At 39.5% G+C, this 8,989-nt stretch overlaps 1 long non-coding RNA gene across 1 annotated transcript; it reads left to right on the top strand.

The window, feature by feature from the left end:
* Positions 1-5,251: 5,251 nt before the first annotated feature.
* Positions 5,252-5,721, top strand: LOC127338095 (uncharacterized). Its single transcript, XR_007874197.1, has 2 exons — positions 5,252-5,375; positions 5,462-5,721. It is a non-coding gene; the product is annotated as an uncharacterized lncRNA (long non-coding RNA).
* Positions 5,722-8,989: the final 3,268 nt, after the last annotated feature.

The raw sequence follows: 8,989 nt of genomic DNA, 5'->3' as shown, positions 1-8,989 counted from the left end.
TAAGTGCAAAGAATTTGACAGTTAGGAATAACGAATTTGGGAAGCTAGCCATAAGAAATTTGGCAGCTAGGCAATGTCTTTTTTTTTGCAACTTCGAGTTTCCAATAGATCTATATTTGCTTGATTGACAATTAAAGCAACATGGTTTTTTATGTTCAGGGATGACTTGGTAAGTGCTCTAATAATGTTATAAAATTACTTCACAGAAGTACCACCGAAATGTTGTAATATGTGTTGTGTAGAAAAGTATTGTTATGCAACAGGTTTCTTTTTCCATGGTGCTGCTGCTTTTTGTGTGGGGCCACGGGTGGGCTGGACATCTAGACCAGCTCTTTTCGAGAGCGCAGTGCGGGCGCATCGAACGGAAAAGTTGCCAGGCTGGCGTTGCACGAAACTATATATATGTCGCACCGCCGCGTAGCTCAGTCCTATTATCTAACTTGAGTTAATTTTGCAATTTTCTATTTGAGCAACAGAAGATTTTCGAAAAATCTATCTTTACCTGATATTCTGTTTTGACAGATTTCTATTACTATTTGCATTTGCCTCTTAATATTTTTCATTTTGAGTTCTTTTGAGAGAAAGAGCCTTTTAAAGAAGTTGCTACAGTAGCTAATGATTTAATGGATGTTTTATATATGTTAGAACTGGACCCAAGTGGATTTGTTATTTTGATTGCACTAATGATGCTAATGAGAATTGTGTGAAGTTTTGTATGAAGGAAGTTTTCAATTGTAGGGAGAGAAGAATGATGTCATGAGCTGAAGGATGGACAAAAGCTCAAGCTTGGAGATGCCCATGTCACCCCAAGAAATATCCAAGAGGTACAAGCGTCAAAGCTTGGGGATACCCAAGGTATCCCCTTCTTCATCAACAAAGTATCAGGTCATCTTTCTATACGCTATATTTGTATTGCTTCATAAGCTATGTGTTGTTCTTGGAGCGTCTTTGTTTTTGGTTTTGTTTTGTTTTGTTTGATGTAGTATATGGTTGGATCCCAGCATATTTGTTTTGAAGAATGACACACTTCGTTTTAGTTGCATAGAACACTCTAGTTTTCACTTTTATTGTTCCGCGACTATTCTAGTTTGTTAGTACTGCCTTTAGCTCTGGTTTCTCCACTTTTATTTTGTTCAGAGCTTGTTACTTTTCTTTAATTAGGTATGATTAGATCTATGGTCTTTATTGATTATTATGTATGAGAGTTGTTTCAAATAAATTGGTGTTGGAGACGAGTAAAATGTTTCATGCTTAATTATAGTGATGCAAAAGGAGGCTTGTCTAGACCGTGGCATAGAATTTGCATGTCATGTTGGATGTTATTCTTATTATATGCTTAGTACTTATTGTTGTAGCATGACTTGTCTCAAATATCTGAGAGTTCTTAATGTGCCATTGAAAGAATCATGTGTTGTTTCCATCATAAAAAGCATAATATTGTCGTATTCTCCTTTCATGCTTTATTAGGTTGACTTGGCACATGCTTACACCATGTTATGACTAACCAGTCACCTAAAGCCTCTATGGTAATTTAGTTTTTGACTTGTAATATCACGTTATGCTTTGATTAATAATGGTTTGTCGCTATGCATGATTATGGCCATTATTGCTCTCTTAGTTGGTCGTTCTCAGTCTTTTGCTAGCCTTCGCCTGTACTGAGTATGAGCTCTACTCGTGCATCCAACCACTAAAAACCAAAGTTTCCAATTGTCTCCACTATACATACCTATATGTGGTATTTCACTGCCACGCCAAAGTGAATTGCTTCTGTGCTACATTTAAACCTTCAAATTACTACCTGTTTTGTGTTTTGTTCTTAGGTCATGAGGAAGTATTGAATTGTTTATTGTCTTTTCATGAGTTCATTTCATGACTAGCATGAATAATTTGTTGGTCCTTAATATTGCAAAAAGAGCAAGACAACTGGGTGCCCAACCCAAACAAAAGATAAAATAAACAAAAACAAATAAAGCACCGCACATTATGTACTGGAGAGATCCTAAATAATGGTGTGCACATGGAGAACTACATGGGAGCCGCTCTTGAGGTCACTATATGGAAGTATGATAGATCATTTGATGCCATTCGTTGACATACACATGCATACCTCTCAAAATATAGTTTTTTAACACTCCTATTGCATTTAAAATAAAAAGCTCGAGCACATGAGTAATCTTGCTTCCCTCTGCGCAGGGCTACTTTTGTGTTGATTCTTCATCTTCTTGCTTTATGCACCAATTAAGAGAGCATAGTTATCATTTCGAGTATAATGTGCATAGTCCCAAAAATTATTATTGATAGATTCATGATTATGCTATTGCTTGTTCTTAAATTACTTGTATCTAGTCACCCTTTGAACTTTAAAGGTGTCTTAGCATTTATGTTTTGCTATTTTAAAAAGGACAAGCTGAGTACCACTTTGCTATGTTTTATCTAAACTCATAAACAAACAATTGCTTTCAATGCACAATTATTCATGATCTTTTGTTTGAGTTACTTCTCATGTTATAACATAGTTGCTAATTAAGTTCTATTATTAGAATTATATCTATCATGCCTATGTTTAGAGTACTTTGACCCCAACTCACAATGATTTTACAATAACTTGATCAAGATTGTGGTGGCTGCATGTCACCTCAAAAATTATTTTGTTATCACGTACCTACTCGAGGACGAGAAGGATTGTTTTACACCAATTTCATAATTGTTTTGTTTACACTTCGTGGCACTTTTATGCATTTTCCGGAACTAACCTATTGACAAGATGACATGGTGTTAGTTCCCTATTTTCTGCTATTTTGTATTTCAGAAAAGTTGTACAGGAAATATTCTCGGAATTGGATGAAACAAAACCCGAAGATTTTATTTTTCCGTAATGAAGACGAAGTCCAGAGGAGATACGAGGAGGCACCACAGGGCGGCCAGACCAGGCCTAGGCGCAGCCCAGGCCCTGGGCGCGCCTAGGGGGGGTCTGGGCCCCCTGCCCTCCACCGACCTTACCCTTTCTCCTATAAATGCCTCCCGAGGCAAAAACCCTAAATCAATCAGCCTTTGTTCCAGAAAAGTTCCGTAGCTTCGCCGCCGCCGAAGACAAGTTTCGGGGGACAAAAGTTTCTGTTCCGGCACCCTACTGGGTTGGGGAATTGGCCCCGGAGCCATCTCCATCGACTCCATCGCCATCTCCAACGCCATTGCTGACTCCCATGATAAGGAGGGAGTAGTTCTCTCCCGAGACAGAGCGCTTTACTGGTAGCTATGAGGTCTATCTCTCTCTTCCATGTATGATCTTTATGTGATCATGAGCTTTGTAATATAGTTGAATACGTAGATGTTATTCTTCAACTATTGTGCTACTCAAGTGGTTTTATCATGTGATCTCCGGGGACATCTTGTCCAACGGTGTGAAGGTGACAGTGTGCACACCGTGTTTGTTTCTTAAGCTTAATTATACAGAAATACTTATGAATTGTGATGTCTAGTTAGTACCATCTTTGTATGCTCAAGGTGATAGTGTGGGATGTCCATAGATTGGGAATGCGAACTTTAAGGAATGCTTATGCAGTCCTACATAGTAAATTGGTGTTTATTATCAAACCGGAGAGTGGTTCAGAGTAGCATAGTGAAGTGATAAGATCTATGTATTCAAGTATGTCATCATTGCTGAGAGTGTCCACTAGTGAAAGTATGATCCCTAGGCCTTGTTTCTAAGCATTGAAACACCGTTTACAACCCGTTCTGCTACATGTTTGCTTGCTGCCATTTTTATTTCAGATTGCAATTACTACTTACAATCATCCATATACTTGTATTTCACTATCTCTTCGCCGAACCAGTGCACCTATACACCTGACAAGTGTATTGGGTGTATTGGGGACACAAGAGACTTCTTGTATCGTAATTGCAGGGTTGCTTGAGAGGGATATCTTTGATCTCTACCTCCCTGAGTTCGATAAACCTTGGGTGATCCACTTAACGGAAACTTGATGTTGTTCTACAAACCTCTGCACTTGGAGGCCCAATACTATCTACAAGAATAGAAGCGTGCGTAGACATCAATCTCCTACATTTAACCTTCACTCTAATCTCTTGAGCATTGTTTTTGAAGAGACTCTGCCAATCAACATCTACCAAGAGACCACAGACAGATACAACTTGGTCTAAGCTATTCCACTCACACCACTTGGCTTGCAAGCCAGCGAATTTTATCCAAGTCTCCTTAAGCACTTCTACAGGTTCAGGATCATCATTCAAGGCTTCTACTTTCACCCAAATACCTTTCTTTATTAGGACAAATCTGGGATAACCAATGACTTCCTGAACCTGGAGATGAGTTGGAAATTTGACCAGATAGCCATCTAACTATCCCAGCTCTCTAATATGCCAAGGCCAGTTTGTTTTGTATATCTTAGCAAACTCAACATACAGTTTCTATTTGGAGAGATCACCACCTTCCACTACCACTATACCACAGTTTTAGTAGATCGAACAATATTGATGTGGCATCTCAATATAGTAAAATCCAAGACCTGTAGCTACATTTGCAACATACTTAGCCATTTGTTGAGGCCTTTTCCTCACATGGCAATTCTCCACCAGGTGACTAGTGGCTTTGCAGATGAAGCAAATAGCCTGCTTCACACAAGAAGCTTGGTGATGGCCTAGCTCCCCACTTCACATATAGATAGAGCTGGTGTAGCTCATATGTGCAGTAGTTTCAGAAATAGCATATGTGGTGACTGATCTTTTATGAGCTTCTTCTTACCTTTTGCAGAATTATTTGCTTTCCCAAGCATCTCACCTCCCACTGCTACATTTGATGATGTTGTGTTTTTGTTGGAAGTCTGGCTGCTGTGATGCAATCCATTGGTTCGATTACATACCAAAAGCAGGGTTTCGAGGGAACTATATGCATATTTTTTACCACAATATATTTACTACCTATGAAGATATATATTACCATAAAACTGACCCTGGTTATTCTGTAAAACCATCCATTTGCACCTTTATGCGCAATTAACTGACTTTTATACATTATTTTGGTTTCTATTTTTGGTCTCTAGATTAAATGAAAATGATCTCCATATATCTACATTTATCAGAAAGATATAGTACAAGATATATATGCATTTATAAGATAACAAAAAAGCAACCCTGATTTAGGGCATTTATGAATTAAAGCTTCCTCGTTAGCACGATTGTCCATTATAAAAGCGTCGCCAAGCCCTCAACGCAGAGCAGATAGTCAGGAATATTTTCCAACATTTGGCATAACCTCCAACAAAATACAACCTAGCTTGTTCTCCAGCAACAAGAAAAGATGAGGTCGTTCCACAAGATGATGCTACTAGCACTTGTCCTTGCTGCACTATCCTCAGGTACACATTTTGGTGCATGTTCTTTAGGTGTATGTTTCTAATTTGTATGTCCTTCCTTCTCATAATATTTTGCAACATGAATATAGATGTGTTGGTCAAGGTGACAGCGAATGGTGGTGCCCCGATAACCCGTGAAGACTGCAAGCAACTTCCGGTCGCTCCTGGGCCATGCGAACCAAGGACTTGTCTACATGACTGTCAAGCCAACATAGGTCCCAATGCGGTTGGTGAGTGTGTTTCAGGAGGATGTCAGTGCACATATTGTACTACACATGTACGGAATTAGGCAGTATCCGCTGTTCCATTCTTTCTTGAATTAATAACAATGACGATATTATATTCATAATTGAGTAGTATTGTTGACGAAATTGAAAGAGCATTTATGGCACGGGGATAATATTTAAGACCCCTCGAACTGCTGCTCTAGAAGCCTTCCTAGTTTTCTCTTTGTTCTTCGTTCTCATCCCAATTAGGATCTTTATCGAAAAAATTCCAATTGGGATCGGTAAAAATCCGAGCACAACACTTAAATCTCTAACCTCATATATTAGTGTGGAGTCATGGTGTAATTGAAATAGAATATTGTCAATATTTCGTCCGGTGGAGATGCTCTAAATAATCAATATAGCTAGACCAATCTATCGCAAACCATTGAAAGATAGGTGGAATTCGGTAGGTGATGATTAATGCTAGCAAGCAACTAAACCATGAACAGGTCAACCGGTAGCTACTGCAGCCTGCATCTGACACTGCAAATTCATTGATGACGTCCACAGTTGATCGAGCAGCTGGAAGGATGACCATTGTGGTCGTTGCTCACAGTGTTGATCACGTAAAAAATTGTTTTATCAGTAATTAGAACAAGGAAGCAATAACAAAAGTAGTGTTAGGAGAATAGCAACTTGTATTCCACGGGGCCAAAGGCCACAATATGTAGTACATGTGCATGGTGAAATATGCAGGGAACCCCCTAACTACTTGGGATAATAAAATATACAAATATCTCTCTAGCACCACCCCCTTAAGCTCATGGTGGATCGAAAACACTGAGTTTGGAGAGTAGAAAGGTATGTTGCGCTCTAGTCAGGTCCTTCGTAAAGAAGTCTACAACCTGCAACTCTGAAGGCACGTATTAAAGCGAAATAATCTAATCCTACACACTGACACAGACAAAAGAAGCATCAACACCGATATACTTGGTAAGCTCATGCTTCACAGGGTCACGTGTAATACTGATAGCACATGTACTGTTACACAAGAGAGTCGTGGGTGTCGTAAGAGAGACACGAAAATCTGCAAGCAACCACCGTAACAAAGTCACCTCAGCAGTCAGAAGAGCCATAGCTCGCAACTCAGCCTCTGCACTCGAACGGGAAACTGCGGTCTGATAATTCGTCTTCCAGGCAATGAGAGAACCACCAAGAAAAACACAGTAGGCAGACAGCGATCGGTGATCCGAAGGATCACTCACCCACGTGGCATCGGAGTAGGACTGGAGCTAGAACGAGTTGGAGTTGATGTTGTTCTACAAACCTCTGCACTTGGAGGCCCAACACTGTCTACAAGAATAGAAGCGTGCGTAGACATCAACCTCCTACATTTAACCTTCACTCTAATCTCTTGAGCATTGTTCTCGAAGAGACTCTGCCAATCAACATCTACCAAGAGACAAAAGACAGATACAACTTGGTCTAAGCTATTCCACTCACACCACTTTGCTTGCAAGCCAGTGACTTTTATCCAAGTCTCCTTAAGCACTTCTACAGGTTCAGGATCATCATTCCAGGCTTCTACTTTCACCCAAATACCTTTCTTTCTTAGGACAAATCTGGGATAACCAATGACTTCCTCAACCCTGAGATGAGGTGGAAATTTGATCATATATATAGCCATCTAACTATCCCAGCTCTCTAATCTACCAAGGCCAGTTTGTTTTGTATATCTTAGCAAGCTCAACATACAGTTCCTCTTTGGAGAGATCACCACCTTCCACTACCACTATACCACAATTTTAGTAGATCGAACAATATTGATGTGGCATCTCAATATAGTAAAATCCAAGACATGTAGCTATATTTCCAACATACTTAGCCATTTGTTGAGGCCTTTTCCTCACATGGCAATCCTCCACCAGGTGACTAGTGGCTTTGCAGATGAAACACATAGCCTGCTTCACACAAGAATCTTGGTGATGGCTTGGCTCCCCACATCACATATAGATAGAGCTGGTGTAGCTCATATGTGCAGTAGTTTCAGAAATAGCAAATGGTGACTGATATTTTATGAGCTTCTTCTTACCTTTTGCAGAATTCTTTGCTTTCCCAAGCATCTCACCTCACACTGCTACATTTGACGATGTTGTGTTTGTTGTTTGAAGTCTGGCCGCTGTGATGCAATCCATTGGTTCCATTGCATACCAAAAGCAGGGTTTCGAGGGAACTATATGTATATTTTTTACCGCAATATATTTACTACCTACGAAGATATATGTTACCATAAAACTGACCCTTGGTTATTATGTAAAACGATCCATTTTCACCTTTATGCGCAATTGGCTGACTTTTATACATTATTTTGGTTTCTATTTTTGGTCTCTAGATTAAATGAAAATGATCTCCATATATCTACATTTATTAGAAAGATATTGTACAAGATATATATGCATTCATAAGATACCAAAAAAACAACCCTGATTTAGGGCATTTATGAATTAAAGTTTCCTCGTTAGCACGATTATCCATTATAAAAGCATCGCCAAGCCCTCAACGCAGAGCAGATAGTCAGGAATATTTTCCAAAGTTTGGCATAACCTCCGACGAAATACAACCTAGCTCGTTCTCCAGCAACAAGAAAAGATGAGGTCGTTCCACAAGATGATGCTACTAGCACTTGTCCTTGCTGCACTATCCTCAGGTACACATTTTGGTGCATGTTCTTTAGGTGTATGTTTCTACTTTTTATGGCCTTCCTTCTCATAATATTTTGCAACACGAACATAGATGTGTTGGTCAAGGTGACGGCGAATGGTGGTGCCCCGATAACCCGTGAAGACTGCAAGCAACTTCCGGTCGCTCCTGGGCCATGCGAACCGGGGACTTGTCTACATGACTGTCAAGCCAACATAGGTCCCTATGCGATTGGCATGTGTGTTTCAGGAGGATGTCAGTGCACAAATTGTACTATACATGTATGGAATTAGGCAATATCCGCAGTTCCAATCTTTCTTGAATTAATAACAATGATGATATTATGTTCATAATTCAGTAGTACTGCAGACGAAATTGAGAGAGCATTTATGGCACGAGGATAATATTTAAGACCCCTCGAACTGCTGCTCTAAAAGACTTCCTAGTTCTCTTTTTGTTCTTCGTTCTCATCCCAATTAGGATCTTTATCGAAAAAGTTCCAATTGGGATCGGTAATAATCCGAGCACAACATTTAAACCTCTAACCTCATATTTTAGTATGGAGTCATGGTATAATTGAAATAGAATATTGTCAATATTTCGTCTAGTGGAGATGCTCTAAATAATCAATATAGCTAGACCAATCTATCGCAAACCATTGAAAGATAGGCGGAATTCGGTAGCTGATTAATGCTAGCAAGCAACCAA

Source organism: Lolium perenne, chromosome 3 (genome assembly GCF_019359855.2).
Source record: "Lolium perenne isolate Kyuss_39 chromosome 3, Kyuss_2.0, whole genome shotgun sequence".
NCBI lineage: Eukaryota > Viridiplantae > Streptophyta > Magnoliopsida > Poales > Poaceae > Lolium > Lolium perenne.
Note: the sequence above shows the minus strand (reverse complement) of the source record. Positions and strands in the feature narration are given on the sequence as shown.